This window comes from Dermacentor silvarum, chromosome 9 (assembly GCF_013339745.2).
Source record: "Dermacentor silvarum isolate Dsil-2018 chromosome 9, BIME_Dsil_1.4, whole genome shotgun sequence".
Classification (NCBI taxonomy): Eukaryota; Metazoa; Arthropoda; class Arachnida; order Ixodida; family Ixodidae; genus Dermacentor; species Dermacentor silvarum.
Window position 1 is genome coordinate 150,933,713 of NC_051162.1, and position 14,494 is coordinate 150,948,206.

The following is a 14,494-nucleotide window of genomic DNA, read 5'->3' on the forward strand; positions in this document are numbered from 1 at the left end:
CTTTAACGGGTGCTGGCAAAAGGGCACCCTCCCACCGCAATGGAAAGAAGCCAAAGTCGTGTTCTTACCCAAACCTGGGAAACCTCTGCTCACCTCTAACCTCAGACCGATCTCCCTCACTTCTTCTGTCGGCAAACTCAGGGAGCATGTACTCCAGACCAGGCTCAGCAAGTACCTAGAAGGCAACAATCTCATACCCACCTGTATGTTTGGATTTCGTCCTGGGCTTTCCACACAGGACGTCTTTCTACAGCTAAAACAACACATTCTAGATTCCCAAACCTACGACACCAAAGCTATCCTAGGTGTGGATCTCACGAAGGCATTCGATAACGTTACACACTCAGCTATCCTACAGAACCTTACAACCCTGGCAGTGGGCACCAGGATGTACAACTACATCCGAGACTTCCTCAGCCACCGCACAGCTACCCTTACCTTCGGCGACCACCGCCTCCCAGGCATAACACTGGAAGCTCGAGGTACGCCCCAGGGAGGCGTCCTCTCCCCTATTCTATTCAACATAGCACTTCTTCATTTACCCCAACAACTAGCTCAAGTTCCCGACATTCATTTCAGCCTTTACGCCGACGATATCACTGTCTGGGCAAACCACGGCAGTGACGCCGAAATAGAACAACATCTACAATTGGCACTAAACACCATCGACACATATGTACAGGAGCGCGGCCTGACATGCTCCCCTTCCAAATCAGAGCTCTTTCTCTACCGCCCCAAGCAACACGATTCAGTCATTCCTTCCATCTCCCTTACGCTAGGTACCCATCCTATCCCACTAGTATCTAAAATCCGCGTGCTAGGACTAGTTCTACACTCCCACGGCGCGCACGGAGAAGTCATAAAGACTCTCCAAACACACGCTCAACAGACCACCCGACTTATTCGCCGCATAGCGAACCGCCGGGCTGGCCTACGTGAGTGAAACGCACTTCGCCTTACTCAGGCTTACATCATAAGCCGCACCACATATGCCCTTCCATACCTACCCCTCCGACAGAAGGAGAGAGACCGGGTAAACGCGCTCCTACGGAGTTGCACGAAAATAGCTCTACGCCTTCCCCCCAGCACATCCACCGACCGACTCCTCAAACTCGGTGTCCACAACACCTTTGAGCAACTCGCAGAAGCCACCTTTACGGCACAAATATCCCGTCTAACTCAGCCGCTGGCCGCGCTCTATTGTCCCAATTAAGCCTAACCGCAATTACACACCCTACCGAGGGGGTCCCCGTTTCTTCTATCCTCCGCTCTAACCTCAACATACCTCCCATCCCCAAGAACATGCACCCTGAGCGAGATGGGAACCGCAGAATAGCAAGGGCTCGGGCCCTCCACAGACAGTACAGCGAGGACCATGATGTGGTCTACGTGGACGCAGCAGAGTATACGTCAGGCTCCCGTATGGCCCTGGCGGTAGCCGACAATCAGGCAAAGCTTCTAACCTCCAGCTCAATCATCACCAATTCCACCACAGAGGCAGAAGAGGCAGCCATCGCGCTTGCTCTCACCTCTACATCTGCCACCAAAATTATCACTGACTCCAAATCTGCCATTGTCAACTATGCCAATGGCTACATATCCCGCACCGCTGCTCGCTTACTACGCTTCTGGCAGCCCCGGAACCCCATAACCCTCATCTGGACGCCAGCACATGCCGGCCTCCCTGGCAATGAGGAGGCTCATTCCCTAGCCCGAGGTCTTACATTCCGGGCAGGAGGAGTCGAGCGCCCTCATGGGCCAGGGAGCGCCTGCTTTCTTTCAGTGATATCCTTTCGTACTACCGGGACGAACGAAGGGAATACACACCCCCAGCCCCATCCCTCATCATAGCGCAGGCCGCACACTGGCGTCGACTACAAACTCGGACTGCCCCATACCCCTTGCTGCTACATGCACGATATCCAGACCAATTCCCCTCCTCATGCAAACTTTGCAGTAAACCAGGAGACTTCCTACACACCATCCTCACATGCCCCACCTTCCCTCATCCCCCATCACAGACCGTGGCGGAGTCTTACTGGGAGACTGTTTTGACCTGCACTTCCCATCAAGACCAGTGCTGGATCATCCCAGTGCTATGAGAAGGATTGCGCTCCAAGGGCTCTCCTTCGCTTTGTAAGGGTGCGTCCTCATAGCAAGGGAGCACCCAAGTGCCATGTAGGGGTCTTCGCCCCTACCATCAATGGCAATAAAAGTTTCTACCACCACCACCCTCCCTCCCGCGCAGCCTTCCCACTTGCCTCCTTTTGCTGCGAGATACTAGTTCCCCTTGCGCCCGGTCGCAAGATCCGCATTTGATGCCGCAGCACATAGTCGCCCTTTCCCTCGCTTCCATCTCTCCGCGGCCTTTCGCACGACGGCAGACACCGCGTTTGCTCTCTGCCGTGTGTTCGCTCCACGTGAAAGCGGGCGTCTCTCGTGTGCTTCCACGCGCACATGCAGCATACAGCGCGCGGCAATACCTACCCCTCCGACAGAAGGAGAGAGACCGGGTAAACGCGCTCCTACGGAGTTGCACGAAAATGGCTCTACGCCTCTACGCGTATCGTCCTTGGACTTTGTACGGAACCTCACAGCGGCGACGACGGCGGAGACAATGGCGACGCCGACAGCAGAAATCCTCTTGGAGTGTCCAGACCGAGTGTCTAATTGCTAGCGCAATAAAAAAAATTTAAGCCAGTTCCACGCTTGTAAAATCTGATGAAACAGCGCAGCTCTGCAAGCGTGGGTGTATAGCGTAGTCTGTATGGCGCTATCCTTCGGACCGTAATTACGCGGGTTCAAGTCCCGCCTCTCTCTCGGTGTGTCTCTCTCATTCTCATGTTCTCTCTCTCGCCCATAGCAAGTTGTGTTACAATCGTTGGTACAGCGCAATCATATGGTTCCCATAAATTGTTATTCTTTCTCGTGTTTTTAAAGAGAAACTGAGACATCCACCCAAATGTAGCAATTCGCTACTATGGAAACCCAACCGGGTTCCTCGAAAGAAAGCCTCGCAGTTGAAGAAAAATTCGTCCTGGTCCGGGACTCGAACCCGGGACCACCGCCTTTCCGGGGCAGCCGCTCTACCATCTGAGCTAACCAGGCAGCTAGCAGATGGCAGGGCGAAGTCGAATTTGTCGACAACTCGAAGCAAAGGCAAGTGTATGGCGTAATAGTTCAGCGGAAATCCGCTAGGTGGAGATAAGTAATTAAAGAGAAACTGAGACATCCACCCAAATGTAGCAATTCGCTACTATGGAAACCCAACCGGGTTCCTCGAAAGAAAGCCTCGCAGTTGAAGAAAAATTCGTCCTGGTCCGGGACTCGAACCCGGGACCACCGCCTTTCCGGGGCAGCCGCTCTACCATCTGAGCTAACCAGGCAGCTAGCAGATGGCAGGGCGAAGTCGAATTTGTCGACAACTCGAAGCAAAGGCAAGTGTATGGCGTAATAGTTCAGCGGAAATCCGCTAGGTGGAGATAAGTAATTAAAGAGAAACTGAGACATCCACCCAAATGTAGCAATTCGCTACTATGGAAACCCAACCGGGTTCCTCGAAAGAAAGCCTCGCAGTTGAAGAAAAAAATTCGTCCTGGTCCGGGACTCGAACCCGGGACCACCGCCTTTCCGGGGCAGCCGCTCTACCATCTGAGCTAACCAGGCAGCTAGCAGATGGCAGGGCGAAGTCGAATTTGTCGACAACTCGAAGCAAAGGCAAGTGTATGGCGTAATAGTTCAGCGGAAATCCGCTAGGTGGAGATAAGTAATTAAAGAGAAACTGAGACATCCACCCAAATGTAGCAATTCGCTACTATGGAAACCCAACCGGGTTCCTCGAAAGAAAGCCTCGCAGTTGAAGAAAAATTCGTCCTGGTCCGGGACTCGAACCCGGGACCACCGCCTTTCCGGGGCAGCCGCTCTACCATCTGAGCTAACCAGGCAGCTAGCAGATGGCAGGGCGAAGTCGAATTTGTCGACAACTCGAAGCAAAGGTGTTTTTGTCCCATAATGCATGTTCTGCAAGCGGGGGTGTATAGCGTAGTAGTTATGGCGCTCGCCTTCGGACCGTGGGTACCCTGGCTCCAACCCCGCCTCGCCAAAAAGTTATTTTGTTACATTTATTTCTCTCGCGTTCTGTCTGGCTGTCTTTCTTTCTCTTTCTGCGCCTCCTCTCCTTATTTCACACTCTCTCTACTTCGCTCGAAAGTGCGAACACCATCGCTCCGTAGGGATGAACCTCGACCTCAAACAGCTCCGCTGTTAAAAGAACAAGAAAGCTCGCCGTCGAGTGTCCGTGGCTGCACGGTCATGAGGAAGTAAACGCTTCTTGCGGATAAAATGGATTTGGATTGCCCTACGTACGCACGATCATGCTGCCTGTAAAAGCGTGATGTCCTTATGGTGTCCATGTTACTCTCTAGCACTCAGCAACGCCGCTTAACAAAAGGCTCTGTATAGGTTGCGCGCGCGTGTGTGTGTTTGTGTATGTTGTGTGTGCTGTGTCTGCGTGTGTATATGCGCGCATGTACTCGTGTTTCTACTCCTTATGTACTCACTGAAAGCTTCGCTGCATATAGATTGCATCTCGTTGGATCTGCATGATTTTTTAGCTTAAAATCCTGGCGCTGGTACGATTAGATTTATGCAAAAAATGTCCGTTATTTCTACTTCATCACTAACGCGTTGTCATTTTCTCTACTGCTGTTATTGGTGTCGTAATCCAACATTTCAAAGAAATGCAATATCACGGTGGAGAACCTGATTAAGATAAATGTTCCCCATAATATTAGCTATACAATGAATAATGAAGCATCTGCGATTAACAATGTTCGGAATGGTTCGGCGCTTCGAGAACCATTTTGCATGTATGGCATTCTACCTTTTCATGAAATTTCATGGCAAACACCGAAGAATATGCTAGCCAAACTTACCAAATGCGCTTCCACTGAGATTGTCTGAAAATTAAGCAAAATTATTGTGTAAAATATATCACACTACTCCTACAATGATGCTGAATAGTTACTTCAGACTTGCAAAGTTACAAGTGGTCAATGTTGTGAAATAATTAAGAATTGTTTTTTCTCTTCAAACAATTAACAAAAACATTTCCCATCGGATCAGCTCGTTGCTAAATCCTCTCTGGAAAATATATAAACACTAGGCGGATCTTTCTTAGCAAGAATGTATTGTCATCCACAATTAGAACTAATAACTGCAAGCATACATATACAATATGAAATGCATTTACCCGTATGTTGAAACTAGGCGTATATAAAATTGATCAAGCTTCACTCCTTGAAGATCATATTGAAAAAAAATTATTTGAATGGAGTGAAACATAATTTAGTTTTCCACAATTGTGCATATGGTGGTGAATTTATAATCCTAATAATGCTGTTCTCATGTTATAATTTAAGCAACATTTTGTTTTATATTAGGTGCTTCTTTTATTCATATATGTATATATCGAGTAAATTCGAGCAGCAACAATTTTTTTAATTGTCTGTGGCAGATATCACAGAACTAACCCTTGATCTAAATTACTCGATCAGGAACCAATAATTCTTTTTTTAGTTATTTTATTTACAAATACCTCACAGGCTCCACGTAGGAGTGTTATGTGAGGGGACTATACAACACATTTCAGCAAGAACACAAAAACAAAAGGAATTCAAAAACCAAATGTTACACAATGAAAAATGTGAGAGATAACATTGGTGTGACACTGTAATAATAAGACAGTATGTTATACATATTTGAACGGGCCAATATGCTGTCATTATATAATTTATAAACATGATATCAAGAGATCATATGGCTAGCAAACACAGTCATAGATGGTTAGTATTTTACTTCTGAACGCCGCGTGGTCATGAATGCACACTACATCATCAGGGAGGTCATTTCATTGAATAATGGCACGTGCTAGCGCAGATGCGTTAAAAGCTTGGGTACGGCCAAAACGACGAGCAAAACTATGCTGATTATGAAGCCTGCGAGATATGCGATGAGGTTTTTGATAGTGGCAAGGTATTTACGGGTGCGCTGTAGATTACTTTATGGATTAAATATAGAATGGCTATCTTCCTGCGTAATTCCAGGGATGGTAATGATAACGAAGCCTTCATGTTAGTCACACTGGAGTAGAGGTTATAGTCACGGGTGATGAAACGTGCAGCGCGGTTTTGCACACATTCCAGTAAGTTGATTAGATATGCTTAGTGAGGTGACCAGATAGAGGATGCATATTCGAGGTGTGGGCGAACAAATGTCTGATATGCTAGTTTTCCTGTTATAGATGGCGCCGAGTGAAGATTACGTTTCAGGTATCCGAGTGTGCGCGATACTGTGGCGGTAAATTTTCAATGTGTGTTGACCAGGATAGTTTAAAGAAGTGAAGTTAATGCCAAGGTACTTGTAATGGTCCCTTGCCAATAAAGGTTTATTTTTAAGAGAGAACGTGTAAGTCGAGTTTGAGTGCTTCCGGCTGAAAGTCATTAGTTTGCATTTCTCAGCGTTAACCGTCATGTGCCACTTCGAGCACCAGAATGAGATTGCGTCAAGACCCTGTTGTAGTACCAGGTGATCTTCCCGAATGATAATATTACGATATGTTATGCAATCGTCGGCAAACAAACGGATGTTTGATGTTATATGGGAGGAAAAATCAATAATATAGATAAGAAATAATAATGAACCCAGGACGCTGCGCTGAGGAACATCAGAAGTAACGTCAGAAGATGCATATGAGGTATTATTACCTCATGTAAACTGCTTGCGCGAGGATACGAAATTCCGGAGCCAAGATACAGTTAGAGAATAAGATTAATGGAAGACAGTTTTGTAATTAAATGACAATGCGCTACACGATGGAAAGCTTTAGAAAAATCGACATATTTGCAGTCGCTCTATGTGTTACCATCCGTATTAGAAAATAGATCATGGGTGAATTCTAGTAGCTGGGTTTCACAAGACAAACCTTCCTAAAACCGTGCTGTTGGGAAAAAAGTAATGGTTATTTTCTAAATGCTTGCCAACATTAGATACAATTATGTATTCAAGTATTTTGCAAGGAATGCTAGTGAGGGATATGGGGTGGTAGTCATTTACATCACTTTTATTTCCAGATTTGAAGATGGCTATCACCTTGCCAATTTTCCAATCATGTGGAAGTGTACCAGTGGATAATGATTGATTAAAGATATGGTAAAGGATTAAACTGCAATGAATTATTCTTAGTTTGAGAATCTTAGTGTTGATTCCGTCAATATCGGAGCTTGTGGATATCTTAACTTTTCTAACTTAATCTTTTTTTTCGACTGTTAATTGAATGCAGTTCATATACCTCTAAGCGACGATAGTAATACTAGGAATATTTGAGCAGTCTTGTTTCGTGAATACGGATGTGAAATATTTGTTTAAGACATCGGCACATTTTTCTTCTTCAATAAAATTTCCGTTTACATCTTGTAGTGTTACGTTAGTCGGAGAGGAGGTGCGGGAAATAGCACGCCAGAATTTTTCGGGATGGTTAGTCATCAGGGACTGTAAATCACGATAAAAAACTTGTTCTTAGCTTTACGAACGGCGCGACAATATGCGGTTTCGCAGGATTTTCGTTTCGACCAAGATTCAGGAGTGTTTAGTCGCTTAGCTGTCTTAAACAAGCGTTTCTGTTTATTTTGTAGAGTTCGCAGAGATCTGTGATACCATGACTTTGATACGTTACATCGGAATGAGATTAGCTGTATATGAGCATGCGTTACTGTCAATAGGCTGAGCTTCAATGTTTTCCAGTTTTCGACGAGTGTATGGGAAGAAAAAGATTGTATGAATGTATCGCAGAACGTTTCGAGACCAGTGTTAATGGCAGTACAGTCGGCTTTCTTACAATTGAAGAGAAATCAAAAATGCCAATTTATATAGGTAATATAATTAGGCTAAATAACTTTCCTAATTATTTAATTTACGGCAAATGCTTCTATCAATGAATTGTATGCAGCAAGTATACAACGCATATCTACTTAGGAGAAATCGCCTGGACTACGCCAGCTTCCAAATATTTACTTCCGAGTGTCACACGAAATACACTGGCGTTCCCGTTAAAATTTTACTTCAATAAATAAAACAACGTTTCTTAGGAAAGTAAGTACCGCAGTAAACTTTCACCGCAAGTTTGACAGCGTATATCTCGAAACTACTGTAGCACACCCTTGAAAACGGTGGAAGTAACCGATATGAAAAAGACAGCTAGCCGATGATAACGTTAACTCTTTATTTTTGTTTTCATTATTTACTTCAGGGCGGAAGCTCCCATTTAAAAAAAAAAAATTGTCGCGCAGTACTGAAGTGTTTACTTTCCATTTCTGAGATATGAGGCCAGCAACGATAATATTGCCGTTCCAGCTAAGAGTTGCCAAATGCGTACGTCAAGCAGTTCGGGTAGATCTTCAATGACAACATTGGGGAAAGTTTTTACTATGTCTTTTTGTAATTTTATTTTCCTGAGATCTTTCTTCAGTCGGGCGCCTGAGAGTAGAATTGGTCGGCAAATTTCACAGTCATTTTAAGCAAACCGGAAAGCGCAAGAAAAAACTGCCCGAGTAGTCAAGGGAACCACTCCGTGCGGTAGTAGCTGGCCAGCGTGGCGGATCCGTAAGGAACGCGGGTCCTGCCAGCGCGGATAACAAAAGTGGAGACAAGCGCCCGTTCAACTAATTAGTGACCCCGCCCGACAATAGAACAAAGTATTAAAGTAAAAATACAATTTCCCCAGCTCTTCAGATCTGTGAGCGACAGTTGCCATTCCAAGAAATTCAATAGCTGTGAAACGCCATTCTCATTCCAACCGCCACCCCGAGAGCTAGCGCCAAGCGCAGCACATCGCGCTGTAGCATGAAGACCAAGGGTTGCCACTAACCACTGATTTGATACGTGCTCCTAGCTTGTTCAGGTGTTTTACCTCTGCTCAAGAAAGCATTTCGCACCCTCACTATGGTAAAACTGGTAAAATCGTTTGACATTAGCTTTTTAATCACACAAACATTAAGTCCAGGTTGTTTAACAAGTAGTTGAAACTATTATACTGTTTCAAATAGCAAGAAAGTCCAGTCTAAGATTGTTCTCACTCCTAAAGGATTCAGTTGTACATTTCTCTATACACGATAAGCACTCTCAATCAGAGCATATAATATGTACTTACAGCACGATCCTGTGGTGGCTTCAGATATAAGCATGACGCTGCAGTTATACGTTTCTGGTTCGTTATATAAGAGGGTCGTGCAATGCTTCCTTTGGTAAGGTGCTGCGAAATCAGTGCTCAGTGATGAGAGAGAAAAAAACACAACAGCAGGCTCAAACCTAAATGTAGATACTTAGTTATGTGCCCCAAGCGCAGACTGACTATACAAAGTGAATTGAATTGAAAGGTGAAAATATTATTTCAAGTGCACCAGTATAGTGGCTGGCTGAAGTTCAGACATCAGTACGCTGACGAAAAATTATTTTAAATCCTGCATGTTGTTATTCTTCTATAGATTTAGACGAGAAGCACAATCTTTTTTGGTGCCTACGGCAATGCTAAGGTGCGTCAAACTTACCGTCGAGATTACAAATTGCTTACAGTTCCAGCGCTTAAGAACAAAAAAAATGTGGTTGATCCCTCTTATATAGGAATCGGTATAGAACACGAAAGTGAAACGTGTCTTCACAGAAGTAGTGTAATGTTTATTGCACATTGATATATAATGTCTATTGGTGATTTGTGGCTAAAGCGCCCTTAGGCGTTGATGCACTCACGCTGACGCCTGGTGGCACGTCTCCTCCATCACGACTACCAACGTCGATGACCATGAGCAACCATCGTGCATATGGAAGCTGCACTACGCTGCACACGCTAACACAACGCGAAAGACGAAGCACGTAACTGACACACTAATACAACGCGCAAGACAAAGCACGTAACTGAATCGTCACCGAGTCAAATCAGCGCGTACAGCGCGTCGTAATTGCAGCCTCCGCGATCAACTTCAGAAACATTTTCAGAGCTAATTGCGGAGGCCACGCTCCGCTGTGCTGAGTACGGTGAACGCCACCTAGTCAAGCACGTTGGTAGTGCTTCTTGATGCCAGCGTCCCTTCGAATGCTGGCATCGAGGCGTCGTAGTGCTGAGACCACCGAAGCGTTCACTGTCGGTGCGCGTTAGTGTCATAATGCAGTACTTCTCTTTTCTGCTCGTAGGCGGCGGCACCGCCCCGAGCAAGAGCACGGGTACACGGAGGAGTGTTAGATATATAAGGCGCGTCTGTGTAGCTCTCTGCAAATGCGTTTGTGGCGCAATGGGTTAAACGCTCGGCGATCTATCGTCGCGGACCGAGAGGTCGTGGGTCCGATTTCCAAATTTTCCATGTTTGTGGAACTTTTTCTTCTGGTTTCTTTCTTTGTATTATGTTCGTGTACATTGTAACCTGACGTATTTCCGTGACGGAAATACGTCAGTGAAGTCTTGGTGGACCCCGGCATAAAACACTTTCGTGTTAAAAGTGTTGAGGCTACAAACGCACGTAGGACCATCTTTACCACCACGCATTCGACTGATACGGGACCGTCATCAGCGTCGCGCATGTGAATGTGGCTCGAGTCGAAAGCAACAACGCGCCTTCCGCCAAGTGTCCCGGTACCATCGACACTCCGCGGCTCCAGCCTTACGGCCTACGCGAGGAGGATTGTTCGCCCGGTTCGCCGCTATCCTAAACCTCAAAAGCGTCGTTACGGCGCAACCGGAAGATACGCCACCTCTTTCACACACCATCCTCCTGTCCGCGGCCTTATGACGATCCGCGCTCGGCTGTGCTGGCGGATTACAGGGTTCCCGCCTGTTCCCGGAGGTCGGCCACAAACTTTTGGTTCCTCTCTGCTGGCCAGCACGATGGCCAACCCCGCCTGCTTTTACAGCGTGAGCTGTTATGGGCTCATTCTAATCGCCGTTTCGGTTCGAGTTATTGTCCGCCGTGGCCGCGTAACCCCTACCGCCCGAAATGCGAAAAAAATGTGGTTGATCCCTCTTATATAGGAATCGGTATAGAACACGAAAGTGAAACGTGTCTTCACAGAAGTAGTGTAATGTTTATTGCACATTGATATATAATGTCTATTGGTGTTTTGTGGCTAAAGCGCCCTTAGGCGTTGATGCACCCACGCTGACGCCTGGTGGCACGTCTCCTCCATCACGACTACCAACGTCGATGACCATGAGCAACCGTCGTGCATATGGAAGCTGCACTACGCTGCACACGCTAACACAACGCGAAAGACGAAGCACGTAACTGACACACTAATACAACGCGCAAGACAAAGCACGTAACTGAATCGTCACCGAGTCAAATCAGCGCGTACAGCGCGTCCGTAATTGCAGCCTCCGCGATCAACTTCAGAAACATTTTCAGAGCTAATTGCGGAGGCCACGCTCCGCTGTGCTGAGTACGGTGAACGCCACCTAGTCAAGCACGTTGGTAGTGCTTCTTGATGCCAGCGTCCCTTCGAATGCTGGCATCGAGGCGTCGTAGTGCTGAGACCACCGAAGCGTTCACTGTCGGTGCGCGTTAGTGTCATAATGCAGTACTTCTCTTTTCTGCTCGTAGGCGGCGGCACCGCCCCGAGCAAGAGCGCGGGTACACGGAGGAGTGTTAGATATATAAGGCGCATCTGTGTAGCTCTCTGCAAATGCGTTTGTGGCGCAATGGGTTAAACGCTCGGCGATCTATCGTCGCGGACCGAGAGGTCGTGGGTTCGATTTCCAAATTTTCCATGTTTGTGGAACTTTTTCTTCTGGTTTCTTTCTTTGTATTATGTTCGTGTACATTGTAAGCTGACGTATTTCCGTGACGGAAATACGTCAGTGAAGTCTTGGTGGACCCCGGCATAAAACACTTTCGTGTTAAAAAGTACCCGGCCTCCGCCGGGATCGAGCCCAGGCACACTGCGTGGGAGTCGGATGCTTTACCACAGAGACACGCAAGCGCTTGCTATCAGCGTCAGAAAAAGGCCCTATAAGCACGCCCTAAGCAAGCGCGCAGGCGCAGATGAACCGAGCCTCCGCCAGTATGGTGGCGCCATCTAGTTAAGGCGCCTGCATAGCCGCGTGCACATTGGCAGACGACGAGATGCGATTCAGACGAGGTGCACAATAAACGCGATCCGGGTGTGAGATGTGCGACACGTATTCTCGGTAGCTCTTCAGATCACGTTATGGCGTCTCCTCGCAAGGTATGAACCGCTGCTGAAAAAGTGAATCGTAGAGCTGCGTGCGCCGCTACAACAAAGCATGATCGGGCTCAGCAGAATGCTGTGCAGGGAGCATTACAAACCGCAGCTCGTCGTCGAAGCCGGGCGGACAGTTGAGGTCGCTCTCGTCCAAACGAGGCGAAGAGAGTTTGCCGCGAAGACCCTGCTGTTGTGCGTGGTGCCGAAATTGCTACTCTAAAGCCGCTCCACCAGCTTACGCTGTGATTGTGCTGCATGTGCCGCGCAGGCCTGTGACTTTTCCTGACATTTGCGAGGATGTAGGCGAATTACTGACATCTATTTTACCAACAATGACGGACAGCCACAACGATAAGATTGCAAACTCACGTACGCCTCCTTCAAAGCTGGCTTTTCTCCCTGCACACACTACCTCTTTCCACGCTGCTTCCATCGTTTGTCCGCCGCCTAACCCACCTCTTGCTCACGGCTTGTTTTTCTGTTGCTCTAGTGGCGGCCAGAGGTCCCTGCATGCGACACTTTCGTCCCCACTTCCCGATTAGCCATCCGCTTAGTCATCGCCTAGGCCCCCCTACTTGGCAGGTGTGCTGCCGCGGTCCTTGCCGACCATCAGCATAAGGGATATACTCCACAGCATTTTACTGTCGCTGACAAAATTTACGTCATGTCCTTAGCAGCAGCACAGCCCTCGGAGTCGCCCACCAGATCCTCGGGTTGCAGGATCAGTTCCCTTTACACAGCTGTGCTACCTCCATGAACGCACCTGTATCGCCACTCACTGCATCGCGGCTATAATAGTAATAATAATAATAATGGTAATAATAATGAAGTTGATTTTCTATCATACATGTTAGATGAGAGGGCGTAGGGAAAAAGCTGTTCAGAGGCAGCTTGACCAGCCCACACACCCTGATTTGTTTATTTTCGCAGAAGCCGCATAGCAACACATAAAAGTATACACAAAATTGACGCATTAAGAGAAATGTAACAAAAAGGGTAATGATCGTGTCTCGAACAAAAACTAATTCTACTGACAATACAAACCACGGAGTAGCATGAAATCACAGCGAAAGGAGGTATGCAAAATTAAGCACTGTAGATAATGCGGAGATTCTGATAAGAACACGAAAATAAACCAAAGCCATACAATTTGTAGGCGTTCAAAAGGCGGGATAACGTGTAAGATAAACTGTGTTGTACGGTATTAAGACGAGGAGTATCAACCAGCTTTATGCATGTCTATTTGTGTGGCATGGTAATTTATTTTGCAAATTAGGAAGAATTTGCAAACAGCAAACGTTCTGTATGATCTCGGTATTCAATGTAATGCTGAGTCTGTATTTATATCAGCTGTGTATACTAATCAATCTGGCACTGAGAAAAAAATTCGGAGTAGCTTGCACTAGTGGCGCAAGGCTAAAGACACAGCGGTGCTGATCGGTTCCTAGCTGGTCCTTGCTATATAAAGTGATGCTAAGTTATACGAAGTATATAAGCATTTCCTCGTGGTCCGTGGCATCGGGAATCGCCTCGCGAAGCACTTGCAGTCAGAGCACACGTAGGGGGAGTGGGCGAAAGCTGTGCATAGTGTACGGGCGGCGCGCAGCAGACGACACGCCGGGATGACGTCACGGCGCGTGCGCAGTAGTGCGAAGCTGGCGGGAGCTTGGTGGAACCGTGTCTGTGTCGGGCGAAGCCAAATGCGCACCTGCGCCGGTGGTTACCAAGCAACGGGAGGTGACGTCATTGCTACTGCTTCGGCGCATGCGCGGCTACGCGGGGTTGGGCCAGGTGGTGCGCAGCTGTGACTTGGTTGTTCGCAAGGCAACGATGCGGAGTTTTCTGCGGACTTCGGACGTTTATCCTCCAGCTTTAAAAGCGAAGCTCTTAAAAGTTGAGCCGTGTGGGATCACTATGTCCTGTAACTTCCTGTTGCGTCTTGAAAAACACTGTCGCCTTGCGGTTAGCAAGAGGAAGACGTCATGTAGCTTTGTGTAGGAGTCGCTCAAGCCATCGAGCCTTTTCCTTTCATGACCCCTGCTTTCATCTTTGTGACTGTGCCCGCCCTGCTGACACCAACCTCATGCCCCCGTCCTGCTCCCGGTTTCAACACAATAGAGGCAATGGCTACGTCCAGCTTCGTGCTTGTGAGGGATAACACATGAAAACGCCGCAATTTTGCTGCCGGCTTATCTCTGCAGGGCACGTTGGTGGGTATCTGAACATCCAA

General features: G+C 47.3%; 1 non-coding gene across 1 annotated transcript; it reads right to left on the minus strand.

Moving 5' to 3' along the window:
- Window positions 1-3,033: 3,033 nt before the first annotated feature.
- Window positions 3,034-3,108, minus strand: Trnas-gga (transfer RNA serine (anticodon GGA)). The gene has a single exon. It is a non-coding gene; the product is annotated as a tRNA-Ser (tRNA).
- Window positions 3,109-14,494: the final 11,386 nt, after the last annotated feature.